Source organism: Symphalangus syndactylus, chromosome 1 (assembly GCF_028878055.3).
Source record: "Symphalangus syndactylus isolate Jambi chromosome 1, NHGRI_mSymSyn1-v2.1_pri, whole genome shotgun sequence".
NCBI lineage: Eukaryota > Metazoa > Chordata > Mammalia > Primates > Hylobatidae > Symphalangus > Symphalangus syndactylus.
In genome coordinates this window covers 121,022,065-121,038,615 of record NC_072423.2, presented here as the reverse complement: position 1 = coordinate 121,038,615, position 16,551 = coordinate 121,022,065, and the positions used below count along the sequence as shown (strand labels likewise).

Below are 16,551 nucleotides of genomic sequence, written 5' to 3'. Positions count from 1 at the left end.
GCAGTTCTTTACCCATAGAATGCAATAAATGGTAGCACATTTTGTTGTTATTATTTATCCCAGATGTTCTGAAATTTTCTTTGATATATTTTGATGTCATATTTCATTCATTTTGTTGGAGACTCGGGTCCTTTTAATCTGGAAATTAGCATTTCTCAGTTTGAGGAATTTTTGCATAATTTTAAAAATAATTTATTCTTCTCAATTCTCTCTGTTGTCTCTATATCTCTTTTAACTTTCTTCTTTTAACTATTTTCTCTTTGTTTGTTTTGGGGAAGTTGCCTCAATTTTATCTTCCAAGCTTTCTATTGAATTATTTATTGTCATTATGTTTTCAACTTCCATAAGTTTATTCTTGTTCACTAACTAAATATTTGTTTTTAATTTAGCATCCTGTTTCTTTTTCATGGATAAAATCAGTATCTTCTGACATATCTAGATATCATAGGATTGTTTTAGGTTTTCTTCAACTCTGAGCATTACACCCATTTCTTCTGTTATCCTGTTTGTTAGTTTTGTTCTTTGGCTTTCAAGTTGGAGGTTTCCTCAAATATCTGATAATCTTGGACTGTTTACTCATATTTAAGAATAAGCAATAAAATGCTGATTGGACGTACCTTAACGAGTGGGGAGATTGGGGTTCACCATAGAATAAAGCAAGCTGTTTCCTTGCTGCTCCCCAGTTGTGAAAATTTCCAGTTAGTAATATCTCCAGGGCTTTCATTTAAATGTATCAGTTTTTTCCTCAAAGAAATGTTTTAGTCTGCTGCTCAGGTATAACCTAAATGCCACTATCTTGGGAAACAAGTACGGACAGTGAGTCAGAGGCCTCAATGTTCTTGATGTCGATTTTTAATGAATCTTCCTATTTTTAGTGTGACATTACACTGCTCAGCTATGCCTAGTGTCTTTAAATCCAGAGCCTCTCTAGCCCAGTCTCTCCTGAGAGGAAGTTACCTTTCTACTTCACCCTTTATCTTCATTTTTGGAGGACCCTGGTGACTCCTGATATTTTAACCTTTTTAGCTCTTATGGAACAAATAGCCATTATCTTGTTGCATTTCTACTCTGTAAGCTTAGATTTCAGTTTTTTTCACTCTACCAAGTCAGTTTTCCTTCCTACGTACTTCCATCTTTTAAAATTTTGTTGACATTATTCTTCTTCTTGTCTTTTTTTCTCTTGTTTCTTCGTCCCTGAGGATTTTTTTAAATGACTTTTGAGGGTTTTTTTCCCCATCTTTTTTCTAGAGTTTTGAGAGACAGCATAGGAAATGAATGTTTTAATCCAATACATTTTACTAGAAGTATTTTTGTTAAAATTAATCCTTAGCATTTTATAATATTTAATCTGATTTATGAATATTAAACCTGATATCTGAACATGCTCCCTTTTTTCTTGTTAGGTTTTTTTAGTGAGCTGAAGTATAATGAGTGATGCACTGAAGTCATCCTTTGCAATTTGAAGACCCATGGGTTTATGATCATGAAAGGTGGAAGTGGTTGGTGTTATGCATGTTAATTCTTTTCCCTGTGGCCTAGTTTCAGTTTAGATGCTCAGAGCAGATTTGATCCTCTCCAAAATATCCTTCCCTTTTGCGTCTCATCAGGGGATATATTAGGCTTGTACGTTGGGCAACTTTGCATGTCCAGCTGGACACAAATCTTATCACCAGTCTTAAGATAGTTTGCAAAGGTGGGTATCAAAATAGAGATTTAGAACCCATAAATGACATTTAAAATTATTTTAAATATTATTTTAATTTTTCTATTTTTGTTAGAACACAATTATGCATCATTTCTGGCTGGCTGATTCATACGATTTTGAGTAATTTTAACTAGGTCCAGTTTTCCTTAGTGGCTAAGGGCATGGTCTTTGGAGGCAGTTAAGCTGGATGATCTTGGGCATGTTATTTACTTTCTCACAGCTTAAATTTTCTTCTTTGTAAAAGAGGGTTAATAATAGTACCTGCTTCCTAATGTTATGAGGAATGCATTAGTTAAATATGCAATGTGCTTAAAACAGTGCGTGACTTCTGATAAATATGGTATGTTTGCTATTATATACTTTGAATTAGGAATACAGGGTTGGACAATCTAAGAACCATAATCATATAACCCTCCCCACTCCACCTGCCCCCCCCTCACCATTAATATAGCAGAAGAGTATATCTGTTAATGGCAGATCAGACAATTGGGATATCCTTCCACGGAGGACATCTATAAAAGCTGAATAAAATATGAGAGAAAAATAGTAAGATACACCTCTTTAAAGCCATTATAGAGATAAAAAGATACTGAAGAGTCATTGGGCCAGAGCCCATTATGGGGCACAACGGTCCAAGAAGGTGAGAACAGCATTTGAGGCCAGTTTTTTCCTCAACTGCACTTTGAGGAAGCAGCACTTTTGACAGTTCCTTGGAGATAGGGAGATAGGAATTAGAGGCCTGGCAAGGGGAGGGATCCTATTGACAAACCCTCACTTTGGGTTGAAATCTCAAGAAGTCTTACCTATTAAGTAAGAGTGAACTGGATGTAGAAGGCCTGTGCAGGAACTGCAGCTTAGCTTCAAATTGTCCCAATCCTGAAATTGCTAATGCATGCAAGCTTGCTGGTACCGTCGGCACCTGACAGAAACAAACATACATCCTCTCTAGAGGAAAATAACTGTGTACAAGTGTAGGTGAGAAGAAATAAACGTACAGGAACAGAAGAAATGCAAAACATAACAGACCGACAGAGTCCCCAGATACTGAGTTATCAGACACAGATTTAAAAATAACTATATGTTACTACATTTAAGGAGATAAAGGAAAAGATTAGGAATTTAGGCAGAAAAACCAAGACCACTAAAAAATAATAAAGCAGAAAATTTATCATATAATAAACCTGCACATCTACCCCCAAATCTAAAAGTTGAAACTATATAAAAAAAGAAAATTTAGAATTGAAAGATGCAAAAAAACTTAAATATGTGTTTAATGGCAGATTTAATATATATGAAGAGAAAATAAATAAAAAAAGAATTTCTTATCTAGGTCAGAAAAATATCCAGAATGAAGTATGAGAAAACAAAAGGATATAAAACCAGAAGAGAGAATATCTGACTTGAACAACACAGTAGGAATGTCCAACTAATGTGTGTGATTGAAGCCACAGAAAGAAAAACAGATTCAAAAAGAGGTATTATTCGAAGAGAAGGTACCTGAGAATTTTCCAAAGCTGATGAAAGTTTATGAAATCTACAGATTGAAGATGCTCTCTCTATAAACTCTCTACAAATCAGGACAAAAATATAAGACAAAACAAACTCTAGTCACATTATATTAAAACTGAAAATCAAAGCAGAATCCTTAAAAGCAACCAGAGAACAAAAGGCAGACAATGGATTGTAGCTGATATCTGACTAGAAACCAGTAGAAAATCTGGAAGACCATGGAATACTATCCTAAAGTGCTAAAAGGAAACAGCATCTACTTAGAATTTCAGAACAAGCAAAACCACCCTTAAGAAATGAGAGGGAGAGATCACAATTCAGACAAGATGGCATGGACTTGTCCCTCCCTGCTGCGTAAAGTTATAAACCCAAGAAAGAAAACACAATTGTGATGGTTAATGTTTTGTGTTAAGTTGGCTGGGCCACAGTGCTCAGATATGTGGCTGAACATTATTTTGGATATTCTATGAGGGTGATTTTTGGAGAAGATTAACATTTAATGGTTGGACTTTGAGTAAAGCAGATTACCCTCCACAATGTGGATGGGCCCCCATCCAGTTAGTTGAGGGCCTTAATATAAAACACTGACCTCTCACAAGCAAGAAGTTCTGCCAGATGACTGCTTTTGAACTCAAACTGCAAGGTATATGTACATAATAGAAAAATATATTTTGTTTCTCCCGTTTTATCCAAATGATAACGTACTATACCTACTTTTCTGCATCTTGCTTTTTGTACTTAACCCTTTAAATATGTAAGTTCTTGAAGAACTTTCCATACTCACTCATAAATAATTTTTCTTTTTTCCTTAACAGCTACATATTTTTTCCATTGTATGGCTATACAGTCATTTTTTTTTTTTTTTTTTGCATGAATGTAAGTGCATTGTCTTTGTAGGATAAATTCCTAGAGGTGGAACCACTAAAAATCAAAGAAAATCAATCTCAATGTCTCTCTCTCTCTCTCTCTCTCTCCCTCCCTCCCTCCCTCTCCCCCTCTCTCCCTCTCTTCCCCCACCCCCCTTCTCCCTCCCTATCATATTGATACTGACAAACTGCCCTCTATAGAGGTGGTATAAATTTACATTCCGAACAGCAATGTATGAAAGTGCCTATTTCCTCACAGACTTACCAGCACAATATGATACACGCTTTTCAATCTTTTCAAAGCCAATAGGTTAAATAACAAAAAGTCCTTCAGTCTGCACTTATCTTTTTATATGTTTGATAGATTTATGAGCCATTTATAGTTCTTTTTCTGAACTCTATTTCCTTTGCTATTTTTCTCTTTGTCTATTTTTATATTGGGTTTTTGCTGTTTTTAAAAAAACTCCAGTTGAAATTTTTATATTGGGGGAAATCATTCTTTTGTCTTTGATATGAAAAGACAATTTTTTCTTCATTTGACTTTGCTCATAATGTTGTTTATTATGCAGACATTTAAAATTTATGTTGAATTTATTCAGTGTTTTTAATGACTTCTGAATTTTGTGTCATATTGAGAAAGGCATTTCCTACTCTGAAATTACAAAAGAATCATCTCATGTTTTCTTTTATTACCTTTATGGTTTCATTTTTTAGTCTTTGACACTATAACCATGCCTTACAATCCACACCAGGATAATTCCAAAACTGAACCAATAACTTAAAGATTGTTTCTATAGTTGTAAAAAATCTAAAATTTTTTCAAAAAATCAGTTTTCCTTGAGACTCATTCTTCTCTACTCCTCCCAGATAATCTTAAATTTTTCTATTTTTGTTTGTTTATTTCATCATTTGTTTCATCTCTCCATTTCCTTCTTGAAGGGGTTCTCTTCTACTTTTCCTCCATATCTAAAATATTCTTCCAACTTTTTAAACTCCTTTTTTTCCCCATTTTCCTTTGGCTCCTTTCCTCTTGTCTCTTCATCCACTGTTGCCACTGTGTTTCTTACTTTGTTTTAGTAATGTCTCACTTCCCATGCATGCCTTTCGGCATAATTTTTGCAATGGTTATTATTTTCCCCACAACTTCCCCAAATCCTACCACGTCATATTTTATCATTTTTTGATATTTCCCCTATTTCTTCATTCATGGATGTCATTTATCATTAAGTTTTAAATTTCTTAAAAAATATTTGGTCACTCTTTCCAGTGCTCCAGATCTTCTCCTGTTATTTTACTTTTGTGCTTATTTTTTTAAAAGAATATTTTTATATAGTTTCTGAGTTATTTATTACTTATTATCAAAAGAGTTTAATTTTATCATGAATAGCTATCTATGGAAATTTCATAGGGGTAGGGGGTGTGCTCCAGGCCAGCTGATTTTTTTTTTTTTTAAATATTTGGTCAGCAACTTTATTTCACCAAAGCCAGTGGAGAAAAGAGTATTTTTTGTTTTGATTTTTTATTCGAGGGCTGGGGAATAGTGAAAAGGAAGACTGCGCATAGTAAATATGCCTTCTCTGTGTATGATTCCCTGTATAATTGTCACTATTTCTTTTTGGGAAACAAACAAACTGGGTTTATTTGAGCCAGCTGATCAATGCTTTCTGTTTCAAACAAGTGTTGGCACCTCAGGTGGTGTCCCTTGCCTTGAAGAAGGGTAGTTTTGCTGGTGTTTGCTGATGTCTGCAGATTCAGGAAGCTCTCTCTGCAGCCTTTTATCTCCTCTTCCTCCCACTCCACTTCTTCTGTTATAGATGACTTTCCATGTATATTTGGTCTCTGTCATTTTTTATTGTCTCCTGGTTTAGCTGAAATGAAATTTACATTTTTGTTTCTTATTTTCCCAGTTGCTTTTTAAACAATTTTCAATATAAGGGAGAAATACTGACTTTTACCCTGCCAAGTTCAAACAAGAAATCAGCCTGTTTTTTTGTTAAGCTGCCTAAAGGTAATGCATATTTATTTTTAAATGTCAGATAGTATGAAGAAAATTTTCATAATCTTCTCTTGCCTTATTCTAAACACAAATACAGGCTTCATTGTATGAAGTTTGTGATATTCATATTGCTCAGATTTTTTTTCTTTTAACTATGTATAATGAGCATCCCCTCTGTATTGGTGAAAGTCGATCTAATTCTTTATAATATCTGCATGATATTCCAGGGAATAGGTGTACTGTATTTAATGTAATCATTCTCTATTGAAGACTTTCAGATTATTTCCAGGTATTTGCAACTATAAAAAGTGGGTAGTAAACATTGATTACACATTCCTTTACACTCGTGTGCTTTGTTTTTCTAAGTTCACTTTCTAAAATTAGTATTGCCGGATCAATGGTATTTAATTTAAATACATTACAGTCTACTTTTTGAAAAGTTGCATCAGTTCATCTCTCTACTGAATGAAGGAGCTAATTTCCTCACATCTTTGCTACCTTTGGAATTACCAATATTATTGCATTTTACTAATTCAGGGTGGAAATACATTATGCCATCAATAGGTTAACATGAAGAATAAAAATAATATATCTTTTTAATATCCTTTGTCAATTTTTAATTGTCATTTTCTTGTTATTTTGTAGAGATTCTTTTTAATTTTAGGACTACTAACCATTTTTCTTATGTTACACATACCTTTTCTGTTTTTTTTCCTTTTGACTTTATTTATAATGACTTTGACTGTTGACTTTATGATATCTTTAGTTACAGTACTTCAAATTTTTATATGGACAAATACATCTCTCTTTGCATTATGGATTTTCCGTCTTCCTCTAGAAAACTTCTTCTATCCTAAAGTTATAAAAAGTTAATAAAATAATTCTATTTCTATTATTTTTAGAAATTTATATCTTTAATCTGCTTTATATGTGAAGAGAGATCATTATCCTGGCTCTAGGAGTAATGAGAATTGGGTGAGGATTTAGAATGTAAAGTAACTGGGTACATTCTTGCCTAGCCCAAATGAAAACTGGTGAGAACCTGAAATCAGGCGAGGTTGTGGGATGGAGATGAGTAGGGATGGCATATTGAAACAATAGAGGTGGAATTTAAGAATTGAAGGCTGACTTCCTGTGTGTGGTTGAGTGAGATGAAGGAAAGTAAGGTCATCTTGGATATTGGATGGCGGCAGTTGCTACTCCCTAAGGCAGGGGCCTTAGGGGTTAAGCACATATGGGTTCAGTGTGGACTAAGTTGGGGACTGAGAAGATAATATTACATAAGTGCATTGCTAGAAATTTAGATTTTCTATTAATCTATGTAAGTTATGTAAATTAAATTTAGCCTAACTCTTGCCTGGTGAGCGAACAGATTGTTTCAGAGTGTGATTTTTTTTCTATTAAGTTAAAGAAGTGCATTATATCATGATCAGAAAGTTGAATAATCAAATGTGAAGAATGATCATTTGACTAGCCTTAAAAGTAAGTTTTAAGTTGTAAAATTAATATAATGATATTATAGAGAACTTGGAAATGTAAGAAAAGCCACTCATGAATGACTGCTCTTAAGCATCCACCACTTTATAATAACCTACTTGCTGCTTTGGTTTTTGGAATGGAGGGCATAGATAACTTTCTGTAGCACTTGCAATAAAATGCTTCTCACATAATGTCTCATGGGTGCTCAGATAAATAAATGTGGTCAGCACGCTGCTTTTCTTTTTGTCACCTGGCAAAACTTTAAAGGGACACATTCCCTTTGTGTTTTAAGAGGTTCTTGCAAGCCATGTATGGTAAGAGTTTGTTTTGGTTCCTATCTCAGCTGATGTTATCAAACTTGACCAAGTGGGTTGTATGACCTTATAAATAAAACCCAAAATTCTTTTATAGATGGTTTTATGTCTTCCAGATTTTTATAAATTGTGCAGTTTACATAAGGCCTGAGGCTGAACTATATGTTGTTATTTTTTGGCCTTTTCAGATTGAAAGGATGTACCCACCTTTGCATTAATTACACTAAGATCTGCAATTATCCTGTGCTCATCCTCAGGTTTTTTGAAAGTTTTCCAAGTCTTTAAATATAATTTTCTTTTTGATTCTTGAAGCGTAATAGGAACCTGAGTAATTGTTAGTTTGTTCACCAGTTGATGCTAATGGAGTAGCCATTAAGCATTATTTCAAGCCCTTTATATAAAATGTAAATTTTTAGTAGCTGGCATTGTACCACCTCTTGTTTTATGGTCTCTGCAGCTATAAATTAATGTGAAATCAATTATAATTCAATAGGGACCAGTTTTCAGACTGTTTCCTATAACATGATAATAACATTTATTTTCATTAAGAAAGCAATCCATGTTCATTGTAAACATAAGTAAACAAGAACAATCAATAACAAAAAATTATAAGAAATCCTATTGCCCAGAGATTAGCACTGTGAACATTTGGCATGATTATTTAATTATTTTCCATGGAAATCACACACACACGCACGCACGCACACATACATTTTTTAGAAAAACAAAAAATTGAGGCAATTTAATATAGTTTTTTAATCTATAACTTTATAAATATGCTTTGAACATTTTTATGTCAATGCTGTATCTACTTCATAGCAGTATGGTATTCTTTCTTAGAGCTATATAATAGCAAATTTAATCAATGTTTTATCATTAGACATTTTAGTAACTTGAACAGTTTTGCTATTGTAAATAACACTAAAATGAATATCATCATATATATCCTTGATAATTTTTGTTTATTCAAATGTTTATTTTAAAAGGAAGAGAAAATATGTGCAAAAGCAAATTTTTAAAAGTTGCATCATACGAAATTTTATCACTCAAAGATAACTGTTGGTAATTTTTTTGTGATTTTCTTTCAGTATATTTCTATCTTATTTATTTATACAAGACTGTACTATTCATACTATATTATTTTACTTCTTATTGAGCCATGACATGCATGTAAATGCATAAATCATAAGCATATAGTTAAATTAATTTTCACAAATTGAACACATCAATGTAACCAGCACCCAGATCAAGAAATGTCACCACTTCCCAAGCCTGGTCCCATCTAGCCACTGCCTTCCAAAGGGTAACCACTACCCTGCTTCTAACATTCTAAACTAGTTTTGCCTGATTTTGAACTTTATACAATTGGGATCATCCATCTAGCTTACTTTGCTCAATACAATATACCTATACCGTTATATGTTATTGAAGTTTGTCTGTGTTTATTGCTGTGTAGTGTTCCCGTGGGTGAATATACCACAGTTTGTTTTTCTGTTGATGGACACTTGCATAGACAGGTTTATTTGGATCTATTTTAATAGTGTTGCTGTATACTTTCTTGTATTATTGTATTATTTTGGTAAACTATATGCTGTATTTTTCCTCTGACTTTTTACCTTAAATATGTCATAAATGCCTTTCTTTTAAATACATTTTATTGACATAAAATATTGTATCGTGTGATTGTACCACAACTTAACCTGTCCTACTTTTGGACTTTCAGTTTATTTACAGTATTTTTCTGTAATAGACAACACTGAGATGAACATCCTGGTACATAAGTCTTTGCACATTTTTTCAATTTCTTGAAGAAGATTCTTATGCAGATTGAAATGGCTGGCTCAGTGTTTAAGGATGTTTAATAATTACTGCCAGATTTCCATCTAAACATTTATACTTATAGCCCCTCTACTAATGTATATAAGTACCTGTGTTCCCAGAATCTTATTAAATGAAAAATTGTGACTTAGTATAATTAGCAGCATTTGGTTATTAATCATATGTGGTATTTTATTAAACTATGTGTTGGACATAGATGGTAAATTGCTTTTTCTCTTAAACTTTGTCATTTTATCTTTTAGACAGTTCTATATTTTTCTTGTATTTTATAAAGGTGCTTAATATATTAGGATAATTGTCTTCCCTGGTTTTCCCTAGATTTTTGCTTGCATTTTTTTTTCTTTTTTTTGAGGTGGAGTCTCACTCTGTCGCCCAGGCTGGAGTGCAGTGGCGCAATCTCGGCTCACTGCAACCTTCGCCTCCCGGGTTCAAGCGATTCTCCTGCCTAAACATCCTGAGTAGCTGGGACTACAGGTGCCTGCCACCACACTTGGCTAATTTTTGTATTTTTATTAGAGACGGGGTTTCACCATATTGGCCAGGCTGGTCTTGAACTCCTGATCCCAAGTGATCCACCCACCTCGGCCTCCCAAAGTTCTGGGATTACAAGTGTGAGCCACCGTGCCTGGCCAATTGTTCCTTGCCTTTTAATTTAATCCATATTTTCTTTTTTTTTTTTTTTTTTTTTTGCTATGCAAAACTTTTTTCGTGGCAAAAATTTGGGTGTTACTTTTAGTTTATTTCTTAACTTCTACTGAATCTCAATTCCTTTATGAGAAGAACTAATATTGCAAAGATGGCAGTTCTTTCCCAAATCAATTGACAAATTAATCAATAAGAAAATTCATTTGGATTTTTACTTCTACCCTAGTAAAATGATTTTAAAGTTCACCTGCGGACATAAATGGGCAATGTCAAAAAGTCAGACAGTTTTGAAAAATAAAAATGATAAGAGATGATTTGCAATACTAAGTTTTAAAGTATGTTCCTGACCTGAGATCAGCTACTAAGACACCAGCTTAGAACAGGTCAGGCCAGAAAGTCCTGAGAAAAACTCGAGTATACATGCCTATCTATCTCATCCATGGATCATCTAAGTCAGATAGATTGGTCAATAAATGGTGTTAGGACAGTTGCCTGTTAGGACAGTTGGCCAAACACAGCCAGCTCTGTGAGAATTCTAAGGAGCACGTGTTAGTGACTTAGAGCAACTAAAGTGATAAATGGAAACAAAAAACAAAATGGAAAATGTATTTCAGTAATAAAAGGATATTTGGTGCTATTCTCAGGCAGAAGAGAAATAGAACACCAAGACTAACATCTACTCACTGAATATCAAATATCAAACTGCCAGGACAGAGGCTCTGACATTTTGCATAAGTTGGGTGGCACGCCTGGTCCAATCAGCTGTGCCCCAGTAGTGTGACCCTGTCTGCTCTGGGCCCACTCCTGTGCATAGGTTAGGGGTGAATTTCAGAGAAGGGGCCGGTTCGTGGTAGGGTAACACCCTTGAAGGTGAAAGAATGAAGATCAGTGAGCCATACAGCCCAAGCACCACTTGCTGCAAAGAACAGTCACAGTGAAAGCACATCTCTCATTATTAGTGTTTTTGTTTTTGTCCTTTGCAGGCCAAGTTCATTTTATCCCCCGTGCCTTAAATGTGAGAGTCTTAACATTTAGGTTTCTCTATAGTTGTAAGAAATTTCTTTTCAGTTCTAACCCAAACCCACCACGGTCAAAGTGCAAAGCCCCAGCAATAATTACCCTTTATCACTCTTAGGACTTTATAGTTTTATTTTTCTCTTTATATTTGGTACATTATCACACAGACAAAAATGTACTGTGGGTTCGTGAAAATCCCATTTAAGCATTTGTCCTTGACCTTTCTAGGTAATTTAATAGAATGTCACTTACGTACACATTGACCTTTTATAATGAATCTTCCACTATGTACTAAGTATTCTTGTAATTTCTTTGTTTTTGTTTTTTTTCATTTGCAAGGGTTGTATTAACCAGTACCTGTAGACACATCTGTGTCCTTCCTCATGTAAGTTATTTTAGCCAGGAATAACATAGACAATTCTGCCTTTGTTTTGGTCTCCTAGCTTTAAAGTTGCATCCATCATCAGCTTCTTCTAAAACTCATCTAACTCTGTTGCTTCTTATGATAATTAAATTTGAAAAATAGCTAAATCAATTCAGTAATTATGTTGGAATAGCTACTGGAGTTCGTCATCATTGCTTTGACTTAGTGTAGAGTTTACCAGATAGTCATTTCTTTGGATGTGAAAAGGTAGATGTTATCAAAGAAAGAGGTTTCTGCAGACATATATGTTTGAGAAACACAGAGTTAAGCAAAAGCAAACTGATTCTGATAGACTTCTTAGAAGCTCCGATAAGCTAATATGTCTTGTGTAAGCCCCATGAAGGCAATACAATTAGAAGCATTTCTCATATTTATTTCACCTCAGAGTCCCTTTCTCAAACTGCTTGTGGGAACAATAACCTGAGAAACACACTTTAGGGAAGTGGTGATATAATTAAATGTTGACATATTAATTTTCTCATTAGTAAATTTAAAAACATATCCTCTCTGTTGTCATGTTGGTTGGCTATAAACCAGAGAAATCAAGGGATAGGGGCAAGGGTCTGGAAGTCAGGAGCGCCTGAACTGGCTATGTGTCTTTGGGAAACTGCTTCTCTCTCCTGGGACTGATTGCATTTTCTCATCCTTAAATGAGATTGTCATACCTATGTGACCTCTTATTCATGGACAGGAGCCTTCTCCAGCTCTAGGATGCTATTTCATTTGTTGCACAGGGACTCTGATTGTGTTTGTTGTAGAAAAAGGAAGAAGCTTTTACCAATTTAAAGAAAGTTTTCTCAGTCTCTGACTTGTCGATTTCGAGCTATTTTATTTCTTTACAAAAACAAGTCCTGATCTTTTTTTTTTTTTTTTAGGTTTGATGTGATCAAAGCTGTCACTTCAGGCTTTCACTAACTGGGCTTCTTAGAATCTCATTTAGAATTCTCAGAAACCAAAAGCCAGTGAAATAAAGTCAAAGGAACAGAAATGTCACCTTAAAGGAACCTCCAAAATGCCATTAACACCTTTAATGAGGCTTTTTAAAGGAAGAATCAGTGGGCACTTTCAGTGGGCCCTCTAGTCTGTTTCTTTTTGCTCATCAGGAAGCTAGAAGATGGCAGCCCATGAGCTTCCTCCCTTGCATTTGCAATCTGTGGGTAGGATGTTACTTCTAATTGATTTAATTGAAACCTAGTGCAAGTACATTAGGTTTCTTCCTGCCCTCAACCCTAATACCACTTGGGAAAAGTGGACTGACAATTTATTTTTCAGAAATAGCATCAATGGAGTGAAAAATAATTTTTTTAAAAAAAATAGTTGGAATTCCTGTTGTGATTTGTTGGTTAAATCTTGAGATTGGCCATTCTAACTGGTGTGAGATGGTATCTCACTGTGGTTTTGATTTGCATTTCGCTGATGGCCAGTGATGATGAGCATTTCTTCATGTGTTTTTTGGCTGCATAAATGTCTTCTTTTGAGAAGTGTCTGTTCATGTCCTTTGCCCACTTTTTGATGGGGTTGTTTGTTTTTTTCTTGTAAATTTGTTTGAGTTCATTGTAGATTCTGGATATTAGCCCTTTGTCAGATGAGTAGGTTGCAAAAATTTTCTCCCATTCTGTAGGTTGCCTGTTCATTCTGATGGTAGTTTCTTTTGCTGTGCAGAAGCTCTTTAGTTTAATTAGATCCCATTTGTCAATTTTGGCTTTTGTTGCCATTGCTTTTGGTGTTTTAGACATGAAGTCCTTGCCCACGCCTATGTCCTGAATGGTATTGCCTAGGTTTTCTTGTAGGATTTTAATGGTTTTAGGTCTAATATTTAAGTCTTTAATCCATCTTGAATTAATTTTTGTATAAGGTGTAAGGAAGGGATCCAGTTTCAGCTTTCTACATATGGCTAGCCAGTTTTCCCAGCACCATTTATTAAATAGGGAATCCTTTCCCCATTTCTTGTTTTTGTCAGGTTTGTCAAAGATCAGATAGTTGTAGAATGGCCATCATTAAAAAATCAGGAAACAACAGGTGCTGGAGAGGATGTGGAGAAATAGGAACACTTTTACACTGTTGGTGGGACTGTAAACTAGTTCAACCATTGTGGAAGTCAGTGTGGCGATTCCTCAGGGATCTAGAACTAGAAATACCATTTGACCCAGCCATCCCATTACTGGGTATATACCCAAAGGACTATAAATCATGCTGCTATAAAGACACATGCACACGTATGTTTATTGTGGCACTATTCACAATAGCAAAGAGTTGGAACCAACCCAAATGTCCAACAACGATAGACTGGATTAAGAAAATGTGGCACATATACACCATGGAATACTATGCAGCCATAAAAAAAGGATGAGTTCATATCCTTTGTAGGGACATGGATGAAACTGGAAAACATCATTCTCAGTAAACTATCGCAAGGACAAAAAGCCAAACACCGCATGTTCTCACTCATAGGTGGGAATTGAACAATGAGAACTCATGGACACAGGAAGGGGAACATCACACTCTGGGGACTGTTGTGGGGTTGGGGGAGGGGGGAGGGACAGCATTAGGAGATATACCTAATGCTAAATGACGAGTTAATGGGTGCAGGAAATCAACGTGGCACATGGATACATATGTAACAAACCTGCACATTGTGCACATGTACCCTAAAACCTAAAGTATAATTAAAAAATAAATAAATAAATAAATAAATAAATAAATAAAAAATCTTGAGATTGGTTCGCATTATGCAGTCATAAGGTTTTAAATCATCTAGCAAAAGATTTCTGGGGCTTGAGCTGTTCCTTTCTCTATGTTTACTACCATTATTTGGAAATGAAAAGGGCAGATAACCTTCTTTTAAATAGCAACCATGCTTGGGGTCTCCTATTCTTAATCATTACATGCTAGAAAAAGGGGGCAGGGAACTCTGGACATCAGATTTAAAAACCTGAGGTTTTAAAACTAGAAAGCATTTACATGATATTAAGGCAGGGACTCTGAGTCAGACCAAGACACAGTCAAATCCCAGGTTGCCATTGTCTTAGACATAATATATAATTGACCTCTTTTCTCATTTGTAAATGGTGGTGGTAGTGACCGTCAATAGGATTTTATGGGAATGTATAAATTTACATATACATTTATAAATGTAGTTTATATGTATGTATAAACTAGAGCATCTGGAACATAGTAGATATCCAGTCAAATAGTGATCTATTATAATCATTATTGTTATTTTTATTGTAAATAATAAGCATATTCCTTGAACAATGCTTCAAGTATTTGCTTTAGTTATGATTTTTATAGATTATATTATTTTTTATTTAGTTTTAGGTTTATGCTGATGAAAGATACCTTAAGGACAATAGTATGCATGACTTCAACCTTTTAATAACAAGATGAAGCAGTAGCAGCAATACTGTGTCTCTCTAATGAGATGGAATATTACTGATAGCTCTGAAGCCCCTATGTGATTATTCCCAATGAAATCCTCTCTCCTCCCCTTAGAAGTATCACATTCCACTTTGGTTTTACCACACTTATTCCTAGACAATAATTTTTTGACATTCTATGTTTTTGACCCTTATGATCTAAAAAAAATCATACTTGTATGCATGCTGTACATGTATTCTGTACATCTGGTGTGCTTCTCTGTCTCAACATTATGTTAAGATTTATCCCTGTTGATGAATGTACCTATTTTATGTTCTTTGCCACTGTGGTAGAATATTCTATTGTATAAAACAAATATGCCCTATTTTTTAAATCATTCCTCCTATTTATGGATGTTTAGTGTTTTTCCAGTTTTATTTATTTTTTTGATATTTTGAATGTGACTGTTGTTACTATTCTTCTGTTAACTACGTGAAATTGCCATTTTTATAGGTCAGTGATCCAAACTAAAAATTTATATGATTCAACTCAATTGATGTCTGGTGTGTATTTTTAAGATTATATCTGAAGCATATACCTAAGTGTGGCAGAAATGCTGATTTATAGGGTATATAAATTTTCAACTTTTAAAATGAAACCTGATTGTATTACAAAGAGATTATACCAATTTATACCCCCAAATGAAAACTGTCATTGTCCCACTTCCCACCAACATTTGATATAAATTTTTATTTTGGTGGATGTGAAATATAGTTTTAATTTGCAGTTCTGTAATTACCATTGAAATTAAGCATTATTCCATATGCTTATTTGCCATTTCTATTTTTTGAGACAGAGTCTCGCTTTGTCACCCAGGCTGGAGTGACTGGCGCGATCTCAGCTCACTGCAGCCTCTGCCTCCCAGGTTCAAACGATTCTCCTGCCTCAGCCTCCCAAGTAGCTGGGACTACAGGCGCCCCTCACCAGGCCCAGCTAATTTTTGGATTTGTAGTAGAGACAGGGTTTCACCATGTTGGTCAGGCTGGTCTTGAACTCCTGATGTCAGGTGATCTGCCCACTTCGGCCTCCCAAAGTGCTGGGATTACAGGCTTGAGCCACTGCGCCCAGCCAACAATTATTTTTAAAAATAGAGTTTCCCGTAATTTTTAGGTATGTACTGCTTAGAGGTGTTTCCCTACAATATCATCTTTGCTGCTGCTGAGAAAACGGCAAAATAAGATTATTTATGTTTTTATCCTTTTGAAGAAGAGAACTTACTGATTTTTAGTTTGTATTTCATTGTCATATGGTTAAAACTTTAAGGGATATATTATACATAGGATTTTTTTAAAGTATTAGAATTTTTTTTATAAATTAACATATTTTTATTTTTATAAAAT

At 34.5% G+C, this 16,551-nt stretch overlaps 1 protein-coding gene across 2 annotated transcripts in view; it reads left to right on the top strand.

Moving 5' to 3' along the window:
* The window catches only part of MYRIP (myosin VIIA and Rab interacting protein), a 484,292-nt gene that overhangs the window by 73,273 nt on the left and 394,468 nt on the right, over positions 1-16,551 (top strand). The gene's annotated exons all lie outside the window — the stretch shown is intronic.